This window comes from Alosa sapidissima, chromosome 11, assembly GCF_018492685.1.
Source record: "Alosa sapidissima isolate fAloSap1 chromosome 11, fAloSap1.pri, whole genome shotgun sequence".
NCBI classification, from domain to species: Eukaryota; Metazoa; Chordata; class Actinopteri; order Clupeiformes; family Clupeidae; genus Alosa; species Alosa sapidissima.
Window position 1 is genome coordinate 27,203,139 of NC_055967.1, and position 27,246 is coordinate 27,230,384.

General features: G+C 44.3%; 2 long non-coding RNA genes across 2 annotated transcripts in view; one reads left to right on the forward strand and one right to left on the reverse strand.

Moving 5' to 3' along the window:
- Positions 1 to 12,310, reverse strand: part of LOC121724698 — a 17,148-nt gene extending 4,838 nt beyond the window's left edge. Inside the window, exons 1-2 of the long non-coding RNA XR_006035267.1 lie at positions 12,202 to 12,310; positions 4,365 to 4,367 (exon numbers count right to left, since the gene is read on the reverse strand). This is a non-coding gene — a long non-coding RNA (uncharacterized LOC121724698). The remainder of the gene's footprint in view (positions 1 to 4,364; positions 4,368 to 12,201) is intronic.
- A 6,909-nt stretch (positions 12,311 to 19,219) lies between these two features.
- Positions 19,220 to 21,418, forward strand: LOC121724699. The gene is made up of 3 exons (XR_006035268.1): positions 19,220 to 19,283; positions 19,516 to 19,519; positions 21,387 to 21,418. It is a non-coding gene; the product is annotated as an uncharacterized LOC121724699 (long non-coding RNA).
- The last annotated feature ends 5,828 nt before the right edge of the window (positions 21,419 to 27,246 follow it).

Consider the following 27,246-nt stretch of genomic DNA (forward strand, 5'->3'; position numbering starts at 1 on the left):
CTCAGTGTCTCATTTCCTCATAGCTGAAGACATGTGCCGCACACACACACACACACACACACACACACACACACACACGTCATACAGTATGTCTCAGTGTCTCATTTCCTCATAGCTGAAGACATGTGCCGCACACACACACACACACACACACACACACACACACGTCATACAGTATGTCTCAGTGTCTCATTTCCTCATAGCTGAAGACATGTGCCGCACACACACACACACACACACACACACACACACACGTCATACAGTATGTCTCAGTGTCTCATTTCCTCATAGCTGAAGACATGTGCCGCACACACACACACACACACACACACACACACACACGTCATACAGTATGTCTCAGTGTCTCATTTCCTCATAGCTGAAGACATGTGCCGCACACACACACACACACACACACACACACACACACACACGTCATACAGTATGTCTCAGTGTCTCATTTCCTCATAGCTGAAGACATGTGCCGCACACACACACACACACACACACACACACACACACACACACGTCATACAGTATGTCTCAGTGTCTCATTTCCTCATAGCTGAAGACATGTGCCGCACACACACACACACACACACACACACACACACACGTCATACAGTATGTCTCTGTGTCTCATTTCCTCATAGCTGAAGAAAACTTTCTCTCTGCTCCCTCCTCCACTTTCTGCCCTGACCAGTCACCGCACCGGACCACCGGCCACCGCACTGGAATCTTCTGCATACCCCCCCCCCCCCACACACACACACACACACACACACATACACACACACACACACACACACACACACACACATACACACACACTGTACTGAAATGGAGTCTGTTAAGCCTCTCCACTCCCTGTGTCAACACTCTCATCCGTCACAGACAGTGTATGTTCAGGTCATACATATTAGAAGGCGTGTGTTCAGGTCATCTGTCTGGGAGACGTGTGTGTGTGTGTGTGTGTGTCTCTCTGGGTGTTTGCGTCATTTGTCTTTGAGAAGTGTGTATGTGTGCATATATATATATGTGTGGGTGTCATTTGTCTTTGAGGGGTGTGTATGTGTGTCATCCGTTGTGGAGGGTGTGTGTTCAGTGTGTGTGTGTGTGTGTATGTGTGTCATTCGTTGGGGAGGGTGTGTGTTCAGTGTGTGTGTGAGTGTATGTGTGTCATCCGTTGTGGAGGGTGTGTGTTCAGTGCATCTGTCAGCGCAGCAGCAGTTTTGCACCACTGCTGAGGATTACTGCAGCCCGTGCTGAGAGGAGACATGACAGCCAAGAGCCTCAGGGACCTGGGAGACTCACTGGGGCAGGGGTGTGCAAGTGTGTGTGTGTGTGTGTGTGTGTGTGAGTGTATCTGTGTGTTTCGGTGTGTGTGAGTGTGTGAGTATATCTGTGTGTGAGTGTATCTGTGTGTGTGTGTGTGTGTGTGTGTGTGTGCGAGTATCTGTGTGTGAGTGTATCTGTGTGTGTGTGTGTGGGTATATCTTTGTGTGTCGGTGTGTGTGTGTGTGTGAGAGTATCTGTGTGTGTTCGTGTGTGAGTGTAGGGTAGTTTCAGAGACAACTTCTCATCTTACTTCTAACAGATAAGCCCTCACTCCTCAGTTCAGCCCTCCTACAGATTCAAGAGTGATTTAATGCTCCAGGGCTGACTATGTGAACTCACAACCACGGAGGTATGTGTGTGTGTGTGTGTGTGTTTGTGTGTATCTGTGTCTGTGTGTGTATGTGTGTCAGTCTCTATGCATCTGTGTACATCATCCATCACATATTTACTCCAGATGGCTGGGAATAAATGAGCAATCAAATGGCTTTGTTCAGTACGTGGGTGTCTGCGTCTATGCCTGTATGTAAGTGTGTGTCTATATGCACCACCAAGTCACCCTGTTTCGCAGACTACAATAGTATTGGAGTATAGAATTGTTACATAATTGATTACAATGATTGTAACCATTTAACTGTAAAATAAAGAACTTTATTACAAACTTCAATTATTACATGTTGTATGTAACAAAACAAGTCCATGGGTGAACATGATGCTGCATCCAAATCAAGCATGTTGTTGCGGTTTTGTCCATTAGGGGGCGGTGTTCCTCCAGGCGTCATGGTTGCCCATGCTGTGTATATGTGTGTGTGCATGTGTGTGTGTGTGTGTGTGTCAGGTAGGGTTGGGTATTTGGGTATCATTTGGGTTTTATCCGATACCGGTGCTAAATCGATACTTTTAAAACGGTGCCGGTGCCGAAATGGTGCCTGAACCGGTACTTTGTTTTTACAAAAAAAATGGTCTAAAGCATGAATTGCTTTTTTTATTGATAAGACAAATTTGAACATGAAATGAAACTGTTATATTCAATTTACTATCAATATCTCATTGCTCTACGCATAATACATTTAAATGTTAAAACAGCTTGCCATGGATGCACACACAAGTAGGCTCTGCTTTCAAGTTTACCCAGTGTAGGCAGTTTGCCATAAGGTATGTTAAAACCGCTTGCCATAGAACTGCCAGTCATGGACAACGGCATTTGCAAGCAAGCTATTCTAACAGGGACTACTTTCCAGTTAATTCAGTGTGTTCCCAAATGCTTCAAGAAATGTCATGTCTTCCCCCATAACACATAATAGTTTTGAACATGTTAGGCTACATGTCGGTGTTGAAGTATTTGGATTCCCAGCGCTAGTAGGCATTTTAACAGCAACTATGGCTATGCGCTAACACCAGTCAGCTGAGTTTAATTAGCGATAACGTACAGAGATGGTTCTGTAGCCTCTTTCACAGCTCAGTGACATCAGGTATGTAACCTACATATTTATGTTTTTGCCAGCTAACTTTTAACATGATCTTCATATTCATTGTGATGCTATATGTGCCTCATGCACATGAAAGATTAATATCATGCCATTATGTTGTTTTCATGCCATTATGTTGTTTTCCCACCGTGAAATAAAGTTTTCACCTTCAACTTTGCTGATAACATTTCAAATAAATGCCAGTTAGCGCATTAGCAAGGATATTGTGTAAAGTAGGCTATACTGTTGATGTTGTTTCATAGCCTTTTGCTTGTGTGTAGTTAGGCCCACTGCTAGATTTTGACAGGGGCTCGTGATATCGCTTTAAAGCTACTTGGGCTCACGCAAGCTGTCAAACAAATGTGGTGCACCCCTCTGGTTTATACAGCCAGTGTTTATGTTAGCTAATTGTATCTGGATGTGCTGCTATCAGAGCAAGACGTATGGCATGCAGTGATGCCTCGTATACAAAAAAAAAACGCGATTTAAGCACCGAAATGAGGCACCGAAATCCATGTTATTATTCGATGCAGTTACTACCGTTTGCGTCGGCCCCGGTGCCATATTAGAACCGTCTTTCGGTGCCCAACCCTTGTGTCAGGCCAGGTCAATGAGGCTGGGAGGGAGGTGAGCGCTAGCTGGTGTCTGGCAGCCTGGGAGCTGGTCAGCCACTGCTTTATGATGTGTGGGTGGGGTCCACGCGGGCCCACTCCGCCTGCCATGCCTCAACCAGAGACACTGCAGCAGCAAAATGAAAGAACGCCTTGATGAGATTAAACAATTCAAGATGTGCTTGTTTAAAGCCAGAAAATAGGGGGGTGGGTGGGAGAGAGAACTCTGTGAGAGTGTATGTGTGTGTGTGACAGAGAGGGAGAGAGAGAGAAAGTGTGTGTGTGTGTGACAGAGAGAGAGAGAGAAGAAGTGTGTGTGTGTGCGTGTGTGGTACAGTATGTATGTATGTGTGTGTGAAGGCGTTTATGTGGTATCTTTAAGGGGGGTAGGTATGTATCTCCTAATGTTCTTTTCTACACACATATACTGTCTACATATATACTGTAGGAACACACGCAAACACATACAGAGAGAGAGAGAGGGACCAGTGATGCTTACACATACAAATATACAAACATTTGCATGCAAGTGTAAACATTTGTGGACACACAGATGCACTGTAAAACACAAACATACAAGCATAACTGTGTATCCATAACCTTTACAATTACCACTGGCTCTTTATGTGCTTTTGGGTCATTCTGCTGTAAACAGTAATTACTGTGTGTGTGTGTGTGTGTGTGTGTCTGTGTGTGTCCCACTCTGTTATAAACAATCACCATCATTTCCTTCCCAAGTCCTGTGCTGCTGGAAATGGACTCTAGGCAGGACATGTGAGGAATCAGCTCTGAATCCTGAAGATGTCCGCAGCCTATAAATAGATCTATGATGGGAAACAATGTGCCGTGCAGCCTGCTTTTTCTGTGTGTGTGTGTGTGTGTGTGTGCACTGTGTACTGTATATGTGTGCACATCTGTGTGTGTGTGTGCGTGTGTGCTCTTGGTCGACCATCTCATTTGGCAGCTGCTTCCTCGGAGCAGAGATGAGAATGTGTCCCTCTCTCAGCGCCAGAAATGCCTGACATCTCACACACTCCTGATAGCTCCCCGACAGCAAAGTTCAGACCAAAAACTTTAAAAAAAAAGTTTCCGTTACTTATGCCAAGACGTAAGACAGCCCTGGCATGCAATCAGAATTGCAAATGACTGAGTTATAGCCCAAAACAAATTTTGCTTGAATGGTTAATTTAATACTTTTGCACACACACCATTCCTTTGCTTGGAGGAAGGCACGCAATGTAGATTTTTCAGAGCCACTGAAGTTTTGTCAAAAGGCTTCTGGATTTCTCCAGTGTATTCCTCCACACAGCTTTACTCTTTTTTTTTTGTTTTCATTTTCCCCCAAAGGGGTATTTTTGGTCCATGTTTAAAAAGGGAAATTGGCCTCATTAAAGTGCAGGTCCAAAATGACCTCGGAGTTTCTCCTTTCCTCTTTTTCGCTCGCTGTTATCAGACAGCAGGAGGGAAAGGAAGTCTGAAAACATGACACACAGAAAATGAAAGTGGCAGTGTTTGTGTGTGTGTGTGTGTGTGTGTGTGTGTGTGCGTGTGCGCACATGTATACGCACACACGCGTGCGTGTGTGTGTGTGTGTGTGCGTGTGCGTGTGTGTGTGCGCACATGTATACGCACACACGCGTGCGTGTGTGTGTGTGTGTGTGTGTGTGTGCACGTATGTGTACGTCTGTGTGTGAGAAAGACAGAGTGAGAGAGGGAGAAAGCAGAACCCTTGCTACTGTAGTCCACTCTGATAAGACTGAATGGAATCTCTGAAGCTCAGGCCTCACACAATTACCATTTCAATGCAAGCGGCGAGATTAAAGCGCCACATCTGTCACCCAAAGTGTACTCCTCTTCCTCTTCCTCTCCCCTGCACCTCGCCACTCTCCGTTCGCTCCTGCTCCCCTGTGCCTCTCTGCGACCTTGGGCCGGCAGCACAGGAAATGATTTAGCCCTTTCATGGGCACTACTTTGATCTCTTATTCATTCTCCAATGACAACATTAAATAACCTTTTAGGAGTCGCACATTGTACCATGTAACCTCTGTGAAATTACTTTTTTTTTGGACAGACACATTCCTTCGTCGTTTTTTTTTTTTTCAGTTTAGTGTTTAGGTTATACATAGGCTATACATATTTGAGTGTGATTGATGATGTGAATGATTCAGGATAAGCACACTGGCTAGTTTTGAATCACAGTATGAATAAATCAACATCTTTACTATAGTGTTATTTTGCCATGTTTATCATGAGTGCAAGGTCAGGAAATAACATTTAATATATATATACAGTTGTGAGAATAAGTTTATGAACCCATGCTAAAGTTGACTAAAAAGAGGCATAAAAAATCATCTTTTGGAAAAAAGTTCCCTTGACCTTTGGAATTAAAATAGCCCTACATCATCTCATACCCTTCACCACACCTAGATCATCTCTCAATGCAAATCAAATCAGCTATTAGGCTAACTGAAATAAAACCATGCAACCATACTGCAAAACAGTATTTTGTCAAGACAGAGATCTGGGGAAGGACAAGAAAATGTCTGCAGTATTGAAGGTGCCCAAGAGCACGGTAGCTGCACTGATGGTCTTTCTTCTGTAAGGTTCTTCCAGAGCCATAGAAAGAGAGAGTTGTGACACGCTTTTTTATTTCCGCCGCTACGATATCAACATTAAAAAAAAATCTGTCCTGAATGGCTGTATTGTATGGATCCCAGGAGGTGTCATTGCAAGATATTTTTGTGTATCGAGAGAATGTGCCCTCATTTTAGTAAAATGTGCACTCATTTTACTAAATAGTGCATTCATTCATTACATTAATACACAGGATTAGATGTTAAAATCCCTTGTGCCAAAATCCAAGGAAAAAACACATTCAGAAGCCCCTGCTCAAGTTTAACTTTAAAAAGCACACTACCCACAAATCCGCCAACAAATGGTCACAAACACAATACAAATGGCCCATCCAACAGCAGTATATAGTATGCGGCATGTCATTGGGGTTATCAAGTGGGCACCCTCATTCACCGATGTTTCGTTAAGTTAGGCCCACGACACCTCATGAAGGCTTAACAGTGAAAGCAGCGTCCTGGAGACACTCCCCTCCATGCTGCCACCATATTACCACATTCAAATATTCAATACCCAAAATACTCTTAACCAGCCCAGACATGGTTAAGGTTGGCTAGGTTGGTCCGTCCCGTTGATGTGGACTGAACCATAGCCATAAAAACCCTGGCCAACCAACCATCAACCTAGGCACAGCCCATCACAAACACAAAACAAATTAGCCAGTTAGCTTAGCCAGTTAGCTTCGGCCCCATCACAAACACAAAACAAATTAGCCAGTTAGCTTACGCCCCATGCTGCCACCATATTACCACAACAAACATCCAAATACCCTTAACCAACCTAGGCATGGTCTAAGTTGGCTAGGTTGGTCCGTCCCGTTGATGCGGACTGAACCATAAACCATAAAAAACCATTCTACTAAACTGTGAATATGTAAATCTTGCACACATTTTACTAAATTGTGCGCACATTTTACTAAATTGTGTGCTCACTTTACAACAATTTAATGCTTCTATATTTTGCATTAGGTCTGGTATAGAGCATGTTACACTGGAGAAAACTTTAACATGTGTGCCATAGGCAGAGGTGGAAAAAGTAAGAAAATATTGTACTCAAGTAAAAGTACCAATACTTTGATGAAATATTACTTAAGTACAAGTTAAAATCTGAAAATGTACTCAAGTAAAAGTAAAAAGTAGTTCATTTAAAATGTACTTTAAGTAAAAGTTACTTAGTTACTTTTTTTTTTTTTTGGAGGGGGGGGGGGGGGGGGGTACCAGAACAACCAGTTTTACCAGAAACTTTCTAATAAGGAGATACAGCACTCAAAAAATCCTCCATAGTAATGCATGGGGTTAGTTTGTAACGCCAATATGGCAGTTGTGTACACATATCACAACCCTTCCGCGCCAAAACATCGACATGTAAATACATTGAGCCAATCATGTGGTGTGTTGTGAATACATTGAGCCAATCGTGTGGTGTGCTGTGAAGACATCATGCCAATCATCTGTGATCATGCTCCCAGTGTGTAGCGCTGTAGCTGCAGCAACTTGAGCTAGGTAAAACCGATTGTTTCGGTTTTGTTCATACCGACAGTACTCAGTGACGTTGAGAAATGGAGATCTATGTGAAAAATCACCAGAGTTCTCCTTTAAGTTTGAGCAGTAGTTGATTTTGCACTCATCCTTGGTCACTTTGCAGTGAACAGTAATCCAGTACAACTGAAAAGCCGGCAGCTGAGGCAGGCAGGCCAATGTTGAGTTGCAGAGAGTTTTTTTATATTTGAAACGAGCAGAAGGTTCAGCAGATTAAAGGGTGTTGAACTGGGGGGGAAAGTGGAAAGTATAGGGCCCCAATGGAGGAGAGGGCCCTTGAAAAGTCGAATACGGGGGGCACAACATTTTCACCAGGCATTAGTAATAACTCAGGTAATCCACACATAAAAATCCAAACAACTCCATAAGTAGAGTCATGAAGTGGAATAACACAGGGAAAAAGTATTGAACACGCTAAGAAAAAGCACTAAGGCAAGGAAAGGGAAGGAACGAGCTGGAATCTGTAAGTAGTTAGAGAGTAGTTATCCTTTCTATCTGTGCTAATTAATATAAGCTTGGTAGCCTACATATTGATGGGCTATAAAAAGGTTTTTCATTACCAAGGTGTCACACAAAAAAACATTTCATGATGGATAAAAGCAAAAAGCTCTCCCAAGACCTTTGCAACCTTATTGTTGCAAAACATATAAATCAAACTAGTTACAAATGCATTTCAAAACTTCAGAATCTTCCAGTAAGCAGCATGGGAGCCATTATCTGCAAGTGGAAGGAACATCACTGCATCATCAACCGTCCATGCACAGGATCTCCTCGCAATATTTCTGACCAGGGAGTCAGAAGGATAGTAAATTCCAAGAGCCAAGGACCACTCGGAGAAAGCTCCAGAAAGACTTGAAGGCAGCCAAATCAATTAAATTCAATTAAACAGTTCTGGAAGTAAAGATCAGGATTCACAAGAGGGACCCCTGGAATCTGTTTAGAACAATGGGCCAAAATCACACCTGATACTGCGACTAATAAGTTTTGTCATACAGGAAATTGTCTTGAAGCTGTCATTACTAACAAAGGCTTTTCCTCAAAGTATTGAAGAAATTTCAGTAGGCACGTTCAATACTTTTTTCCTGTGTCATTCCACTTTATTACACATAACTCTTATGTTTGGATTTTTTATATGTGTGTTAATATAATGTGTGGTGAAAATTTCGAATGGACTCACTGGAAGTTTAGTGAATATTTGAACTTCCAAATTAAATGTCAAAATGAATGTCAGACTAGACGAATTGTTTGACTGAACGAGTTTGACTGAATGGATTTTGTATACAAAACATAGTGAAAACGGTCTAAGCCGGTCACTCTCACTCTCCCTTGCTAAAGATATAAATGGTTTAGTCCGCCTGCACGATTCATAAATCAAATCATCTTATCTTTTGTTTAATTAGTTGAGCATCGCTAGTAGGCCTAGTGGACCACTAATTGTTGTGCTGCTGGTGCAATGTCTTCTCCAGAAAAAGCTAAGTCAGGTTACCAAAACCAAAGGCCAAAACAGGAAAAAGAGAGACATCCAAATGAGGGGAAACAACTGCTAATAAACTTCTTTCCAAAGAAAGGTGAGCACAAACGTCAAAACACGAAAACCCATGGTGTTTGCTTGAATATCTCCGCATTCATTAGTGCTAAAACTAACTGAGACAACCTATTGAAATAGCGGAAAATACACTTTCATAGGATAGGCTACACATGTAATCTGATGCATCTCATGATCCAGCTCCATCTCCATCACTTTCAGAAAGACTGCATGGTGCCAGGTTGATTCATGTCCTGTTGTAGGCTAGCCTACATGCTGATCATTATCAGGCTAGTGGTTTAGGGCGCGATTTTTTTTTCTCTCCCTTTCTGTTTTCGTTAGTCTTAACATTTTTTTTTTAGTAACGGATGGGATTTTTGATGTAGCGAAGTACAATACTTCACTCAAAATGTAATCAAGTAAAATTTAAAATACCGATTTTACAGCGCTCTATTTTGTTAGAGAGTCTTAAGGCGGGCTTAACAGGATAACGACAGTCCTGCAACAGTGAACAACAAGGAAGGTGGCTATGGCGAACGAAGAGCGGTTGTTTGAATCGGCGTTGGCGTCAACTTTGGAGGAGTTGGACTTTTTTTTTTTTTTGGAAAGTTGAGCAACACAATGCACTTAAGTCATTCCTTTCGAAGAAGGATGTATTTGCCGTTTTGCCGACCGGATACGGATATGGTCGTAGCGCTGGCCTATTGCATTCCTAGGCAGTTTGAAAGACAATTCTCTGCCCGCCCCTTGGATTAAGCGAGGTGAATGGTTCGATTCCAGACTATACATTTCAATGATAGGATGGCCCGCCAGGCTATATATATATATATATAGAGAGAGAGAGGGAGAGAGAGAGAGATAGATGATAGATAGATAGATAGATAGATAGAGAGAGAGAGAGAGAGAGAGAGAGATAATAGGTTATAATGCAGATCTGGTTCAGTAAACACAACCACAATCATGGGAAAGACTGCTGACTTGAGAGTTGTCCAGAAGACTCTCATTGACACCCTCAATGAGAGCCACAGAAAGTCATTGCTGAATGGGCAGGCAGATCACCGCTCCGATCATGCTTTATAAAAGAATATTCATGGAAAGTCGACTAGAAGGGAAAAGTGTGGTAGCAAATGGTGCACAAGCATCAGGGATGACAACAGTCCTGGGAGGATTGTCAAGCAAAGCCTAATCAAAAACTTGGGGGAACTTCACTTCAAGGAGTGGATTGAGACTGGAGTCAGTGCATCAAGAGCCATCACGCACAGACATGTCCAGGAAATGCGCTAGAAGTGTCACATTTAAGCCACTCCTGAGACAGAGACAACATTAGCATGTCTTATGGGCTAAGGAAATTAATTGGGCCGTTGCTCAGTGGTCCAAAGTCCTCAAAAGTTCTCTCAGATGAAGGTCAATTCTGCATTTGATTTGGAAATCACGGTCACAGAGTCTGGAGATGGAGAAAGAGTGGAGCTGCACAGAATCCAAGTTGATTGAAGTCCACTGTGAAGTTTCCACAGCCTATTTACTATAGATGATGAATATACTCTTTGCTTTTTCATCTTGAGGAGTATTATTCTTATAGTGTTGCATTATTTGCCCGTACAGGAGTGATGAATGCTTCAGCATCTTTACTTCTGAGAGACTCTGCCTCTCTGAGATGCTCTTTTTACACCCAATCATGGTGCCAGTTAATCTAATTAGTTGCTACTCATGTTACTCCTTTTGTTGTCATTATTATTACATAATTTGCCCAGCCTTTTGTTTTCCCCATCCCAACGTTTTGAGATGTTTTGTTGGTTTCAAATTCCAAATGAACTCATATTTTCCATGAAATAGTCAAAATTGTCACTTTCAACATTTGATATGTTGTCTTTGTCCTTTGACCCCTAAAATATGGGTTTACTCTATGCAACTTTATTTTGCCATGCTTTTTGATTTGTGACTTGTGGTGTTGTCCTTTGATCTGTCAACCTTCACATTTATATCAAACAAAAAGCCCATTACAGACTTCAGTAGGATGTTTACAGGCCTGTTTTAATCGTGACATATGCTGGGTCATTGACTTATTTCTCTGGTGTGATTATATAATACAGACTTAATTCTGGCTCTTTTGACATGGTTAATGATTTTGGAACACATCAGGCCTTGCCTCATAAGGGGTCTGCCTGGCCTGTATCAACTCCAGTCCAGACTAACCTTATATCTAAGGTGGACCGATTAGTACAGTATGTCTCCTTTCAAGAATAGAATCACTTTTTAAAAGAGGAAATCTAAAAGCATTGCTGGACAGAGTTTCACCTTGAATGCATTTCAAATTCACAAAAAGCCTTTGTTGTTGTCGACGAGACATAAATATTAAATCAGATCCATGGTCTCCCCTCGCAAGTGAACCTTCTTTTTCCGACTTTTTAAGTATTCCGACCTTGATGTGGGTCCCTCGCTTGCTGTCCCCTGCTTATTGGGCTTTTTATCACCAAACCATAAACATTTATTTTGCATTACAGAGAGGGAGAGAGGCTTTATGAGCTGAACGAGTCCAGCACAGCTGTCCAGAGATCTCAGGCAGTCACCCGGAGACGGGTCTATAAGACAGGCTGAACAACATGGATGCCTGGCCTGAGATGGATGCCAACAGTCTAATCTCCTTGGGAGAGTAGTGGAGAATATAAACCAGGGGAAGTGACTGCTGGAGGACAAATAACATTGAGATTTCAGATAGCAGGGAGGTGCATGCTTTCTCAGGGTCAGGATGCATGGTCTGTAGTCATCTGTGGTCATATCGGTGGAAAAGGTATTTACAAATCCCCCTTTGGTCTTATCTGAACACACACACACACACACACATATATATAGACACACATACACACACACACACACACACACATATACAGACACACACACAGACAGACAGACAAACATACTGTACACACACACACACATTCACACACACACACACACACACACACACACACACACACACACACAAAGGGGCTCGTATTGAGAGGATGGGCATCATGGTCGGATTAACATGACCACGGGCCCTGGGCACAAAATCGGAATGGGCCCCCCCTCCCTCCCTGCATGGACGCACGTACGCACGCAGGCAAATAGTAGCCTACAACCTCACTCTCGCGAAGGACACCCAATGTTTACAGCGCATATAAACCCTCAATCTAACAGGCTACAGATATGTTTTAGTGTTGTTTTCTCATGGATTACCATTTTGAAAAAGTTTGAAAACTGGAAGTAGGTTAAAGGGACACCAGGCAAGCCTGATGCTTTTTCTCTACGAAACTCCCCCTCGCTCGGTCTGAAGCTCTTTTCCTTTTCTTTGCGTCTTCCGTCAAGGGTTTTCGCTGCTTCTTCTCCGGCTCTGCCATTATACACACGTTTGCAACAATCTCTAGCGTTTCATTAGCCTGCCTCTGTGCTGTAAACTGATCCTGCTTCGGTCGGCGGGTAGGATACACCGAACTTGCAAGTGGGATATTCTTCCTACAGGCAGTAGGTGCGGGAGAGACAGCCTTCATTCGCCCCGTAATGAGTCATTTAACCATATACCGACTTACGAAGATGATTAATTAACACGAAAACGTTGCCTGGTGTCCCTTTAAATGCTAAACGTTGATCAACTAGCCTACACGCTGAAATTTGGTAGGGCTAATGGATGGACTTGTACGCTACAAAAATTTGAGGGTTTCTCCCCCGAGAAATTCTGGCAACTAATTTCATGCAATTGTAGACAGAAACTTTAAGCTGAAAACAGTAAAGCTTCCAGCGTCTGGCTCATCCAAACCACACACTGCATGCTTAGGCTACGTGAAACAAACACTAACATGGAACTTGGACATCACAATAAATGAGGTTACCTATAAATAAATCTGCACTGATAAAGGGTTTAACTGACAAAAATCAATGTCGTTTGTGTAGGCTACCATCTAGAAACTACAACAAAGTATTTCTAAGCAGCGCATCGGTGGTTCTCGAAGCTGTAGCCTACTGGTTGTGCTTTGGGGTGCGAGTGGCACTCTCACGTCCCGTCTTACCTGCTGATCCAGTAATAGATATCTTCACCTTTAGCTTCTTCTCGCCAAAATGTTTTTACGCTCCATGCGCATGTTTATGGCTTGTTGAAGTGTGGACTAACTGCTCAATTGCGCTCGAGAAACCGCTAACCACGTTAACTAAAATGACATCTCGACATGACTAAGCCTAGTCTTGATGTTATGAAATATTTCGACGTGCTAGCTTGCCCTCACTCACTGACCGTGTCAGTGTGGAGCTGACGGTAGGCGGCATTTGTGAAGGCAGCTACAGACACGGTTTTTGACGTGATTGAACATTTTGATCGAAAGGGTTGCACAAATCTGCATATGATTAGGGAATTGATTCCTGTTTGTAACGTGATATAAAATAATATTTTGACTGTGTCCAGGGCCCCTTACTGGTCCTGTGCCCCTGGGCAAGTGCCCAGTTGCCCTAATGGTTAATCCGGCCCTGATGGGCATACTCACACACAGACAGATAGATAAACACACACAGAAAGACAGACTCCTACACACACACACACACACACACACACATATGTGAGAACAAATACATATACAGTGCATAAGAATAAGCTCTTCCAATGTCATACGGGGTGCTGACTGCTATATGAAAGCGATCTGTTTTCATTGACAGTGGACCTCCACCGCCGCCTCCCAGCCAAGAGCAAAGCTGTCAAGCCGAGCGAGGTGTCCCGAGGAATAATTGTATGGTATTGCATTCATCTGTGCCACTGTGGATTGACTCGCGCTTTCGTGAAAGGGAAATGGGCAGGGGAGTGCCACTCTGGAGGAATCTGGCATCATTTTGCACGGGAGGAGGGAAAAGATCTTGTGCCGTGATAGAGGGGGACACACACACTCACATACACACACACACAAACATACACACACACACACACACACACACACACACACACATACACACACACACAGTCATCCATCTAGTTTTACGCAGAGAGGTAACGGAATGTCAAAAATATAACCAGTGATAAAAGTGCATCCTGCAACCGTCTGCTCTGAATGATATTGGCTGGAGGCTTTCCCTGTGTTTGTTTCTGCTGAGAGCTGATGTAAACCAGACCCCCACCCTCCTCACAGGTGGAGCAGGCTGGGGTTGGAGTTGGTGTTGAGGGTGAGGGTCTGCGTGCGCTGAGTGAGTCTGTCAAAATAATATCAATCAGACTGACCAAGCCAAATATTGTTCTCCAGTGGCCTCCACCTCTCTTCGTCTCGTTTCGTCTCTCCTCCGCCCATGGTTTCCTCCGCCCGCGGGCCGCGTCGCTGATGTGGAGATAAGTGCTCGTTACGGGCAGACTCATATATCTCGCGCAGACTGTGGTAAACACACATGTGAGGGAGCTGAGTGTGTAATGTTAGACGCTGTAATTAACATGCTGGCATATTTCACCAGAACAAAGTAGATAAAAGCCGCAGTGCCGCTGTGCGTTATGAGCTTTGTTCATGCCGTTATTTATGAGACTGTGACTTCCTGTCATTTAATCTGCCCTTACAGAGGCCAACCATTTTCTCTAGGTCTGTCAAAACCAGTCATACTCAATGTTTTGTTTTATATTATCCTATTTATTTTTACTGTCTTGCGAGGGGGCATTTTGCGGCCGCAGACCTACCTCACTGCGACACTATGGCACAGATAAGACCACAATTGTAGCGGGCCCTCGAACATATGTCATTGGAGCGTGGTAATTATGCGGCCATGCCTTGCCCTGCAGATATTTACTGTACACTTTTATTTCTTGAAGATGTGTGGAGACGAAGCACAGGCGCATGATGGCTGGAACAGGACAGACCCCATATGCGCGTCTGTGTGCGTTCGGCCCTTGGGAACTGTATCAGTTCATTTCCACTGTGCGCTATACTTTAATGCTTCTCAGCTTTTTTTCTTTTTCTCATTTTCCTCTCCTCCTTTGTCTCTCTCTCTCTCTCTCTCTCTCTCTCTCTCTCTCTCAATACTGGGGCCCAGCACCGTACATAAACAGGCATGAATAAACCAAAAGCATTTGCCTCACTGTGATGCGGTGGCTGTAGTTTGCGGTGAGCGTAGAGTCATAATGGACGAGCAGTGGAGCCACAGGAGCAGCGGTCATTATGTTGGACAATCATAGCACACTTGCTCAGTGATTGCCAGTGATCGCCCCTGCGGCCAGACATCCATCGGAGACGAGGGGGTCATTTCAGTATGTTGTTATGATGTCAGAAACAACACGAGCTAATTTCTACAAAGAGGACTTGGAACGCCTTTCCGCCTAAACAGCCCATTGATGCCTGTCACTCCAAATCATTATAAACCCCAATCTGTCATTTGCGGCTGAAGTCAAGTTACCCAACAGCATGGATATGCACTTCTTGTCTGTTACACTTGAAGGAAAGAATGCACGGTCTGACAAATATAGAAGCATATTGGCATTTTTAGGATTGTTTGGGCTTGGTTTCCTTTTTGATTGTAACCTCAATTTTTCTGCGCTGCCTCTCAAACAAAAAAGAAACAGAGGGTTTCTTATTTTCCTCCTTTTCCTGTTGATGTGATAATGTACTGTATGCTAACACATGTCAGTTTGGAGTGGGCCACATGCCTTGACCACTCCTATTAAAATGACAAACGTCCATGAAGCGAATTAAAGGAATGCAAGAGGCTTCCATTTATATGTCACTTCACATTTACTCAAGTGAAGTGGGACCCCCAGCGGGCTTTCCTCTCAGAACCCGCACTAAAGCCAAAAAGAGATGGAGAGAGAGAGAGGGAGGGAGAGAGAAGGGGAGAAAGAGAGAGAGAGGGAGAGAGATGGAGTGAGGAAATAGCATAAACCAAGAGAAAAATGTAGGAATTGAGTGAACAAAGCGGAAAGAGGAAAAGGGGACTGGGTGAGAGCAATAGAGAGAAAGAGAGATAGAGAGAGAAAGAGAGAGAAAGAGAGAGAGAGAGAAAGAGAGATAGAGATAGAAAGAGAGAGAGAGAGATAGAGAGAGAAAGAGAGAGAGAGAGAAAGAGAGATAGAGAGAGAAAGAGAGAGAGAGAGATGTTACTCTTGTATGCTGTTGTTGTATGTTACTGTCAATACTGGCTTTGGCAACCCTGTCTGTACCCAAACAGTCATGCTAATACTGTACAGCAACTTTGAATTTGAGAGAGAGAGAGGAAGAGAGAGAGCAAAAAGAGAGAGAGAGATGAGGGGAAGGCAGAGAGAGAGAGAGAGAGAGAAAGAGTGAAAGCAGTGAGGTTAGTAGGCTGAGATGGTTTTGTAATTTGTTGCCCGGTGCCACAGAGCGCCATGAGAAACATATGCTCCAGTCCGACACACAGCTCACCACCACATGTTCCACCACCCCTTCACCAACCCCCCCCCCCCCCCCCCCCTGGCTCCCACTTTTGATCATCGATGCTTAACGAATGATTGCCTGACTCACGGCTCCTCAAGTAAACTGCCACGTCAGCCTGGATCTGGCTACATTTACACAAAAGACTGAAAAAGCTACATTTACACAGAGGACAGAGAAAACGAGTGCGCTGCTGGCGGAGTGAAAGGCTGCCCGGCGTGGGACGGCTGATAGGCAGAGCTCCGGTCTGCAGGCCTGTGGCACAGTGGCCCTGCATGGCCCCCCTGTGGAGCCACTGGACCTAGGAGTGGAGCAGGGAACTGCCCTGAGAACAGCTGGGCGGTGTGACTCCACATGACCTTGAGGGCCTGGCAGGAGGCTGGAGGCTGCAGTGTGGATCTGCTCAATTTTTAATCAGTTCGCACTCTCTCTCTCTCACTCTCTCTCTCTCTCTCTCTCTCTCTATCTCTCTCTTTGCCTTCCCCTCATCTCTCATCTCTTTTTCATGGCCTCGCCTGCCTCTTCACCTCAGTCCTCGCAGCATGCTGGACAGCAGGCTGAAGCCTTCACTGCAACTCAAAGCAAATTTGGGGATGATTTCTACAGGAATTCCATCATTAATTCTTAAGACTTTGCTGCTTCGCCTACTCTATAGTACTCAGAGTGGGCAGGGGGATTACTTCAGCAGCCTTTGCTGGTCAAAGGCCATCTTCCCATCAAACAATGAAGCGGGGTGGTCATTGTTACAGCATTTTCACCATTACTTGACAACTTGGCAAACATGCATACACACACACACACACACACACAGACCAGGAGAGAGAGGGGGGGGGGTGGTGGAACAGTCAAAGGCCACCTCCTTGGAGATACACAGACAGTGCATAGATGCAGAGAAAGGAAGGAAGAGACAACACACACAACCTTAACTCTGTCAGAGGCCATCTCTGCAATGACAGACAGACTGAGGGAGAGGAAGATTGAGAGAGCGAGAGAGACATTAACCATTAACAGAGTGACTGAGAATGAGAAAGAAAGAGTGATTGAGAGAGGGAGAGAGAGAAAGATTGAGAGGACTGTAGTAGCGGAGACACTGAAGGAGAGTGAAACCGATGCACTGACCGAGGGAGAGAGAGAGAGCGTAGGGTAGAAGTGAATGAGAGAGAGAGCAGAGGGGAGAAGAGAGAGAGAGTGGAGGGTAGAAGAGAGAGAGAGCAGGAGAAAGAGAGAGCGAAGGGGAGAAGAGAGTGAGAAAGAAAGCGTACTGGAGAAGTGAGAGAGAGAGTGGAAGGTAGAAGAGAGAGAGAGAGAGCGGAGGGGAGAAGAGAGGGAGCAGAGGGGAGAAGTGAATGAGAGAGAGAGAGAGCAGAGGGGAGAAGAGAGGGAGCAGAGGGGAGAAGAGAATGAGAGAGAGAGAGAGCAGAGGGGAGAAGAGAGAGAGTGGAGGGGAGGGGAGGGGAGAAGAGAGAAGCGAGTGAGTGAGTGAGAGGGAGATTAGTATTCCGCTGCGGGCCCCGGCTGCATTAGTATTCACACGCTGGGCCCACTGGCTGCTGGGCCGCCTGTACTCCATAAATAAGGTGCTGTGTGTCTACAGCACACAGCCCACTCCGAGGCCCGGGTCAGTGCTCCGCTCACGCGCGGAGAGATTGCACCCGCACCCACCGCTGCTGTCCACACTCACACTCACAACATACAGCCTCACCCAACGTGGAGGACTGTGTTAGGGGCTATTTGCTGTTTTCTGCACATTTGTTTAATTCATTATATGCCTTTATTTTAAGTGTAGATGATGTTCATTCATTATATGCCTTTATTTTAAGTGTAGATGATGTAGGTATACACAATTTAAGTTCTTTGTTGTAGAGTTTGATGCTATTGCAATTGTCTTTTGTGGTGTGATTTTTTCCTCAAAGCACTCATTATGAACATGCCCTTCACATGACTTGTTGACTGCAGCAGTAAAACCATGGGCTGTCTGTCGATTCATTCATTATTTATAATTGTTTCTCTCTTTTTCTCTATCTCTTTGTGTGTGTGTGTGTGTGTGTGTGTGTGTTTGTGTGTGTGTAAAACCACTATGTACTATGGATTTGCACAAACTGTTCTTCTTTGAATCCTTCATATATAATACATGTGGTACCAGTTCTGATTCCATTCTCATGATGTCCTTGGTGAGACTCATGGTTATAGTTTCACATTTACGCAAAATCAGTCTAATACAAAGCTCTCGTCAATGTTTTCAAAAACAAATTGATCTAAAAAAAATGAAATGGGTAGACTATCAGCATCTCTTAGTCTCCTGGTATCTTAGCTGAGTTTCCATCCTCAACTCATTTGCATCTTGTATGTGCAGTAATGAAAACTGAAAATCTAAACAAAACCAAATTAAAATCACTGCATGCTGCCTTCCCATCAACTGTGTTATGCAAATTAAAACGGTCACTCTTTTAATCAAGGAAAGAGTTTTGAACAGCTGTGGGATCAGAAAGTTAGGTTGTTTGGGGCAAATTAAAAGGAAAGAGCTGGGAAGAATTGGCAGGAAATATGAATTTATGTCAGTAAGACTGTTTCAATCCAACTTTGCTATAATCAGAATATGCACCTTATGCAAATTGTGAGTTCCGTCAGGATTTCTTATTTGCATGGTCAATATATATTAACAGTACCTATGAATGGAAACCCACCTTTTGCCTGAGTGCCCACTAGCCTGGCCTCTGCCTGCCTACGTACTTCGATTTCTTTTCCCTACAGTACTCCGTCTGGAATAGGTTGATTCGCCCTTGTTTACTTCGGAGGTTGGGCAGCCGAACCAACCAGCGAACAGAGGGCGTCCCTGAGAGCGATTACGTTACCCAGGCATGGTGTTCAATTACTACGTCCCCGCCCCCGAAGCAGACCGCTTGGAATACATAAGCGAATAAGCGAAAAGGGCTTATACTTATGAAATCTTTGAGCAAATGTGAATAAAAGGCGCAAATAAGGTTGGTGTGAGTTATTATATCTCTTTCTAGTTTAGCCTATTAACAGGAGTGTCACAAACGAAGTCACAGTCGAGTAGGATGTTATATCGTGAGCTAAACTTTAGTCATAGATTTTGTCACCTTTCTTTTAGTAAACTGTGGGTACACCAACAATGTTCTCAATGCTCGAGTTCATGTGTAGAGACACTGATGGTACTTCGATCAAAGTTTCATGTTGTGTCGAGCCTTCGTAGTGTTTGAAAAATAGCGATTTTTACACGATTGTATCAAAAAAGTAGTGGCCCTATAGGATTCCCATTCAAAAGGTTATTTCACCCAAAACGACAACGCCTACAAGCTTAAAAGTGGCGCTTCGGACGTACTTATGCATTTATATGAAAGTTTGACTTGGGTACATTCACAAAACACTATATGATGCATTTTGGCGAGAGTTATGCACAGGGTGCGATTTGTGTAAAAACCAGAGGGGGGGATGATTTTGATAAGTTGAAATGAACGAACGATCCATAGCCTAGTAATGTCATGGCTAATAATACCCTATATTATTTTTGCCACCTTTGTAACATTTTAGTTTTAGTTTACCGTGGTGTATGACTTTAAACAGCGAGTGTGCTTGGTATGATGATCAGCTCCTCTAATGCAGGGTAGGACTACGTTTTGACAAGCATACAAATTCACCTCTTGCCCCATCTGAAATGACTTCTCTACTTTTGCTGCCTCCATCCTTTCTGTATTTGTTGTGTAAAAAAACGTTGTATATGATGGCACTGAAGTCTTAAGTTAGTGAATTGGCTAACAGTGTTAGTTGGTAACCAAATAGCCTACACATTGCGCTAAACACTGTGTAGGCTACGTGCATTCTCTCTCCTGCTGATTTGCGTTCAGTAGCCAAGTGCGTAATATTGCAAAAGTTGAAAAAATAAATGTGTTTATTGTAGCCTACAGAAAATAAATAGCCTATCATACTGTCAGTTAATTGCCTACAGTGCAGTGAAGAGTTTGGAGAGTAAAGTTATAGGGCAACTTGAAGTTTTATGAAAATAATTTATGAACCAGAACATAAAGACCATGAAGCTTCTATTTCTTGCAGCTGTTAAAACACCCACTAGATAGTTTAAATACCCACCAACATTCGTTTTTGCAGTACAGATTATTTCTAAAAGTTATTTGTCTACTACTGGCTGATTTATCAAACCAGTGCTTTCTCGTTCGTCCTCCGATGCCAAGCAATTTCTGTAACACTTTTTGTGACATTCAGCAAATATCTCCTCATTTAATGTAAGTTCCTTCGGACAATAGGCCTACGTTCTACTCTACGTGCAGTTGTCCTCCATCTCAGTTGCATCAGTTTTCTAAGGTTCTTTTGAAGGTTCTAAAATATTATTATGCTTCACTGAATCCTTCTCGTTTTCTTTCATTTGTCCAGCTAACTTTTCCATTGAACCTAGCCATTTATGATGGATTACACACTCGACATTCTGAAATGTCCTGCACGATCAAGGCCAAATTAAGTCATCACGCAGCCACTGTGTCAGCAGCATCAGTGCTGACGGTGACGGTGCGTTTCTGATGTCAGATTATTATGTAGGCTAGCCTACTAGACTGTTCTCACGTTGCAGCGCTTTACTTATATGAAGTAGCATTAATCAATATGAGGGGCAGAGGGGGATAAATGTTGTCCCCCCCCCCCCCCCCCCCCCCGACAATAAAAATAATTTAGCAGAGGTAGGGATAGGAAAACCAGAGGGGGGGAAATCCTCACCATCCCCCCCTACAAATCGCACCCTGGTTATGCAAATTAAACGTGTGATTGTTTGCTGATAAGATGCACACTTGCTTGTTATGGGCGTGATGCAGAGAAACTTCTCTGTATGATGAAACGCCGGTTGTTATGATTGGTTCAAAGCGGTTCAAAAGAACTCCAATGATTTTAAACCTCAAACTGTGCCCTCCCACCTGGAAATAAACGTACGCCTATGGATCTAGGCCTGACTCTCTGCGAAGTCAGTGACATGTAAGTTGTGTACAGCAGAACTAAAGTATAATTCAATTTTTCAATTTATTTGTAAGGGACAGTGTGCAATTAAAACATAAATGTAAACATTTGATGCATTGCACCAGAGTTAGCCTTGGGCTAATTTACATCTGTAGTCCCACAGGAAGCACAAATACAATATACAAGCACAAATACAAATACAAATAAGAACAGATCTGCTATGGATAACCATCCACAGGTGAAACACCTGTTGCTAACAGCTAGCACTAGCAGTAATGTTAGCACTAGCATCAGCATCAGCTTTACCGGCTACACCACAACTAATATGGTCAACTGGTCAACTAGTAAAAATCATAGTCATGATTCATGAAACCCCTAGTGTCCACACATATTCCCCGGTCAGCCTGTGGGCACCACCTGTCCTACACCGCCATCACACCACCCTGCCCCTGTTGATGTGGTTTCTCCCCTGCGGTCCAGGCTGTAGGACACTGGAGGACAGTGCTGGGGTGTGTGACGGGAGAGGAAGCCGCAAAGTATGGGTGGGGAGCAGTGGGTCAGCCCAGCGCCCGCCCGCCGTGGTCCTCAAAGCAGGCTATGCAGAGGGGTGGGGCTCCTGTGCTCAGACCAGCGCTCGCTCTCTCACAGTGTGGGGAGATGAAAGAGGGGGAGACGAGGTTGACTCAGCTGTCCCGTGTGTGTGTGTGGGTGTGTGTGTGTGTGTGTGCACACTTGTGTCTCTGTGTGTGTGTGTGTGTGTGTGTGTACGTTTGTTTTTGCTCATTCATTTGTGTCAGACAGCAATTGCATGAGATCATGTCTCTCTCTCTCTCTTTCTCTCTCCCTCTCTGTATGTGTGTGTCAGAAGTCAGAGATGAGACATGTATGTGTGTGTGTGTGTGTGTGTGTGTGTGTGTGTGTGTGCGTGTGTGCGTGTGGACATGTATTTCATTGTATGACTGCAAGTGCATGTGCGCCTGTGTGTGTGTATGTGCAGTTTGTGTGTGTGTGTGTGTGTGTGTGTGTGTGTGTGTGTGTGTGTATGCGCGTGTGTGTGTGGACATGTATTTCATTGTATGACTGCAAGTGCATGTGAGCCTGTATGTGTGTATGTGCAGCGTGTGTGTGTGTGTGTGTGTGTGTGTGTGTGTGTGTGTGTGTGTGTGTGTGTGTGTGTGTGTGTGTGCGTGCGTGCGTGTGCATGTGTATGTGTGTGTGTACATGTGTGTGTGTGTGTGCCTGTGTGTGCATCCTGGAAGATCCATCAGGCCGGCTCAGCTGGTTTTCTCATTAGGCTTTATTACAGCATGTCGAGGAGCGCTCCAACCTCAAAGTCATAAACATACAGCCAGCCATATGCAGCACAGTCAGGACCCACAAGCTGCCTGTGTGTTTGTGTGTGTGTGTGTGTGTGTGTGTGTGTGTGTGCTGCACCGACACATGAACTCCACAGCAAAGTGACCAGACCGGAGAGGACCTGAGTCCTGAGGTTCAAATTGCCGTAACATAGAAGAAACGGGTGAGAGTATCAAAGGCCATCCGCCACATTTGAATAATCTGGCAGACTGGCGGCCATTTTGGAGTGACCCAAATGAGTTAAATGGATGAAACAGCTCTCCTGACTCAAACTGGTTTTGAAGTGGTACTGTGACTTAACAACCTGCTAGGCTACATGAACCAGCAGAAACACAGCAGAATATACGAACGCAGCAGCCCTTGTAGATCAGGAGAACATTGAGCTTTACTCAACTGATGTGTTTCCGCACACAGTCATTTGGCGTTGGAGTTCAAAGTCATGTGGTGGCAGTGCTGGCCTTGATTATACCCCACGCATGGCTGCAGGGTGTGTTTGTGTGTGTGTGTGTGTTTATGTTTATGTGTGTGTGTGTGTGTGTGTGTGTGTGTGAGGGGTGCTCAGGAGCAGGCTTCATCTTAAAGTCATTAGTGCAGGATGAAAGGCTGGGAGCGAGGCGTCTCTCCAGACTCTCTGGGTGGGTGGGGGGAGTCAGGCCACATTTGATGCAGATATCTAAACTTCCTGTCAGAGAGCTAAACATCTTTGATGCAACACAATGGCAACATGGCCACAGTAGGATATTACAACATCTCCTACTCTGTTCTCCATTTCCTTCCATTAATGTTGGTCTCTCTCTCGCACACTACCCGAATGTACACACGTAAACACGCAGAGAGAAAAATTAAATTCAAATGCCCTTTATTCCAAATTAGCTTTGATAAGCTGGGCACAATGTCTTGCCTCAGATGCAACTTGTGAATCATTTATTATTAAAATGCATGTGCAAGCACAAAAAAGTCCACAAATCAGCAGGAAATTACATTATTAAATCTACATGTCTAAAATCGATGTGCTTGTTTCTCTTTTCCCCCCTCCTCCTCTCCTCTCCCATCTCTGTCTTTATTCCTTCCATTCTTTCCTTTCACTTCACTCCTCTTATCTCCTCTGTCTTCATTTCCTCGCTGACTCTCGCTGATTGTGAAGACACGCGTGTTCCTGTGTCCTTGCGCCATTCATGTCGAGCAGAGCCGAGCTTATCTGGGACCCATGTCTGAAGGGCAGTGCCCACATGTCTGCTGACCCACATTTGGCCGTACACCACTGATGGCTCCGCCAACAGACGGGTGGTGGTGGTGGTGGTGTTGGTGGGGGGGTGGGGGGGGGTAGGTGATGCCCTGGCAGGATGCTGCCAGCTGGGCCGTTTGGCCCGTCCTGGTTGCCTTATGGGCCCCCGTGCCAGGAAGCTGTGAGCCGAGACCAACCAAAGACATGCAGACGGCCGAGGGGACGAGGAGGAGGAGGAGAAGGAGGAGGAAGACAGAGAGAGAGGAGGAGGAGGACGAGAAGGAAGAGAGAGAGGAGGAGGAGGAGGAGGAGAGAGAGAGAGAGAGGAGGAGGAGGAAGACAGAGAGAGAGGAGGAGGAGGAGAAGGAAGAGAGAGAGAGAGAGAGAGGAGGAGGAGGGGAATGAGGGAAGGCTAGTGGATAAAACTGGGACAATACAAGCTGACGCTGGAAATGAAAAGCTGAAAAACAAGGGTGTGATTGTGAAATGTCATAATTAGTTACTGTTGATGTAGAGAATTAGACTACACTTGAGACAACATTTTTATAAACGCGTTTTGCTTTCTTTGGTTCTCTCTCCACTTGTAATCTTTTTGGTCTTTGAACCCCCCCTACACCCCCCCATCTCCCCCTCCCCTCTCTCTCTCACTCTGTGGACACGGTGAGGATAGATAGGCAGTCAGCTCTGGGCTGGAGACAGACCCTGTTCTTATGGCTAATGTGATTATGGAAATACTGTGCAGAGGCTCCAGAGAGAATCAGGGGATTGTGGCGGCTGCTGCTGCTGCTGCTGCTGCTGGTGATGGTGATGGTGGTGATGGTGGTGGTGTTGGTGATGGTGGTGGTGATGGTGATGGTGGTGGTGGTGGTGTTGGTGTTGGTGATGATGGTGATGGTGGTGGTGTTGGTGGTAGATAGATAGATAGATAGATAGATACTTTATTGATCCCTAGGGGAAATTCAAGGTCTCAGCAGCATACATACAACACAAACACATTCTTTAACAGCAGAAAGAGTAATTAAAGTATATAATATAAAAACACAACTAAGCAGTAAGGACAGTAGAAGATAAAGAATATGCTAAATATACTAAAATACAACTTATACTAACTAACACTTAATACAATATATAAAAATATACTAAAATACAAATTACAAAAATACAAATTATACTAACTAACACTTAATCTAAATCAATTCTAAAAACAGTATCCACATAGTGGTGATTAATAAATCAGAGGCGCTTGCAATGACTGAGGCAGGGACTGAGCCTGTGATTTTCTGTGCATAGTAAGGTATGGTAAGGTGCTCTAAGGTGCTCTGTGTGAATGAGTGTCATGGTGGTAGTGCAATGGTGATAATGGTCATGGTGATAGTGCAAATGAGTAAGTCCAACAGTGCAACAATGCAGAAATAAAGTAAAGTAAAGTCTATATATCTATATATTTAACTATTTAAGAAAATGTATAAGAAAATGTATAAGTGTGGCCACAGTTCGGCTGTGGCATGGAGGGGGGGGGGTGGGTATGCATATACAGTATGCTAATGTGCTAATATAGCATGCAAACAGTGAGGCATAAAGACAGTGGTACAAGTGGCTAGTGAACAGACAGTACCAAACATGGAGGGGGTGAAGAGGCAGACAGACTATGCAGAGAAGTCTATCTCTCCTCTTCCCTTAAGTGAGGCATTGAACAGTTCAATGGCCCTGGGGACAAATTACTTTCTCAGTCTGTCAGTTGTGCAAGGCAGTGAGCGAAGTCTTCAGCTGATCAGGCTCTTCTGCTTAACAATAGTGCTGTGGAGTGGGTGACACTCATTGTCCAAGATGTTGATCAGTTTGTTCAGGGTCCTTTTGTCAGATAGTGAAGTAATGCACTCCAGTTCAGCTCCCACTACAGAGCCAGCTTTCCTTACCAGCCTGTCAATTTGCCCCACATCCTTCTTCCTTGTGCTTCCTCCCCAGCATAGTACTGCCTAGAAGAGGACGCTGGCAACAACAGACTGGTAGAACATCCTGAGGAGCTTACTACACACATTGAAGGACCGCAGCCTCCTCAGGAAGTACAGCCTGCTCTGCCCTTTCTTGTAGAGTGCATCAGTGTTGGCTGACCAGTCCAGTGTATTGTCCAGGTGGAGACCCAGATACTTGTAGGTGCTAACCACCTCCACATTGACCCCATCAATGTGGACTGGTAGCAGAGTGGGCTTAGACCTGTGGAAATCCACCACCATCTCCTTGGTCTTTGAAGTGTTAAGTTAAAGATGATTGAGTTTGCACCATTGCACAAAGTCCTCCACCAGGCTCCTGATGGTGGTGATGGTGGTGCTGCTGGTGCTGCTGGTGCTGCTGGTTCTCCCTCTGCGCTGGCTGAGGTTAGTCCACCACTGGCTGGATGCACGCAGGTCTCCACCCGTCTCTTAATGACTCACACTGACCTCCTCAACACACATACAGACAACACACACACACACACTGACACAGATACAACACACACACACACACACACACACACACACACACACACACACACACTGCAGAAAGAGATGCAAAGCCACAAAATTCCTTCTGAAATGTTCACTGTGTATATAACATAAACAGATAGACAGTCAAAGATATATTGGTGAAAGCGACGATATAATCTCCTTTTCCATATAGGTTGTTTGGAACCCAGGCGCATTTAGTGGAATTCTGAACCCATATTTTCCTTAACATGCTGCTGTGTTTGCACAGACTCATTTATCTTAAGTTTGTAGGTTAGCCAAGACACGCTACTGAGAGTTTAACATCTTGAAAAATGTGTTTGCGTTTGACAGTGGAAAAGCACACAGGCGTTTTATTTTATTTCTGCCCAGCATCGCAACAGCAGTGCTTCATCTGAAGCCATTTTATTCTAAGTTGGCCTCAGTTATTCATTCAATACTGGGAATGGGGAAATAACAATATTACTACACCTACACTCCATCCCATTATTGAGTCATTAAGCTTTATGAAATAAAAATAAAGTCAGTATCAAAATGTAATGCATCACAGTTATATCACTGTGTGCTTCAGATATGGTCTGTAACATAGCATTTGACCATTACAAAAATGGCTGCTGTTAAATAGATTTGAGATTTGTCCCAGGCTAAAACCACAACTAAAACATTCAGAAAAGGTTGTTAGACCTACCATCAACACTCAGTTCTCATCCAGGATGA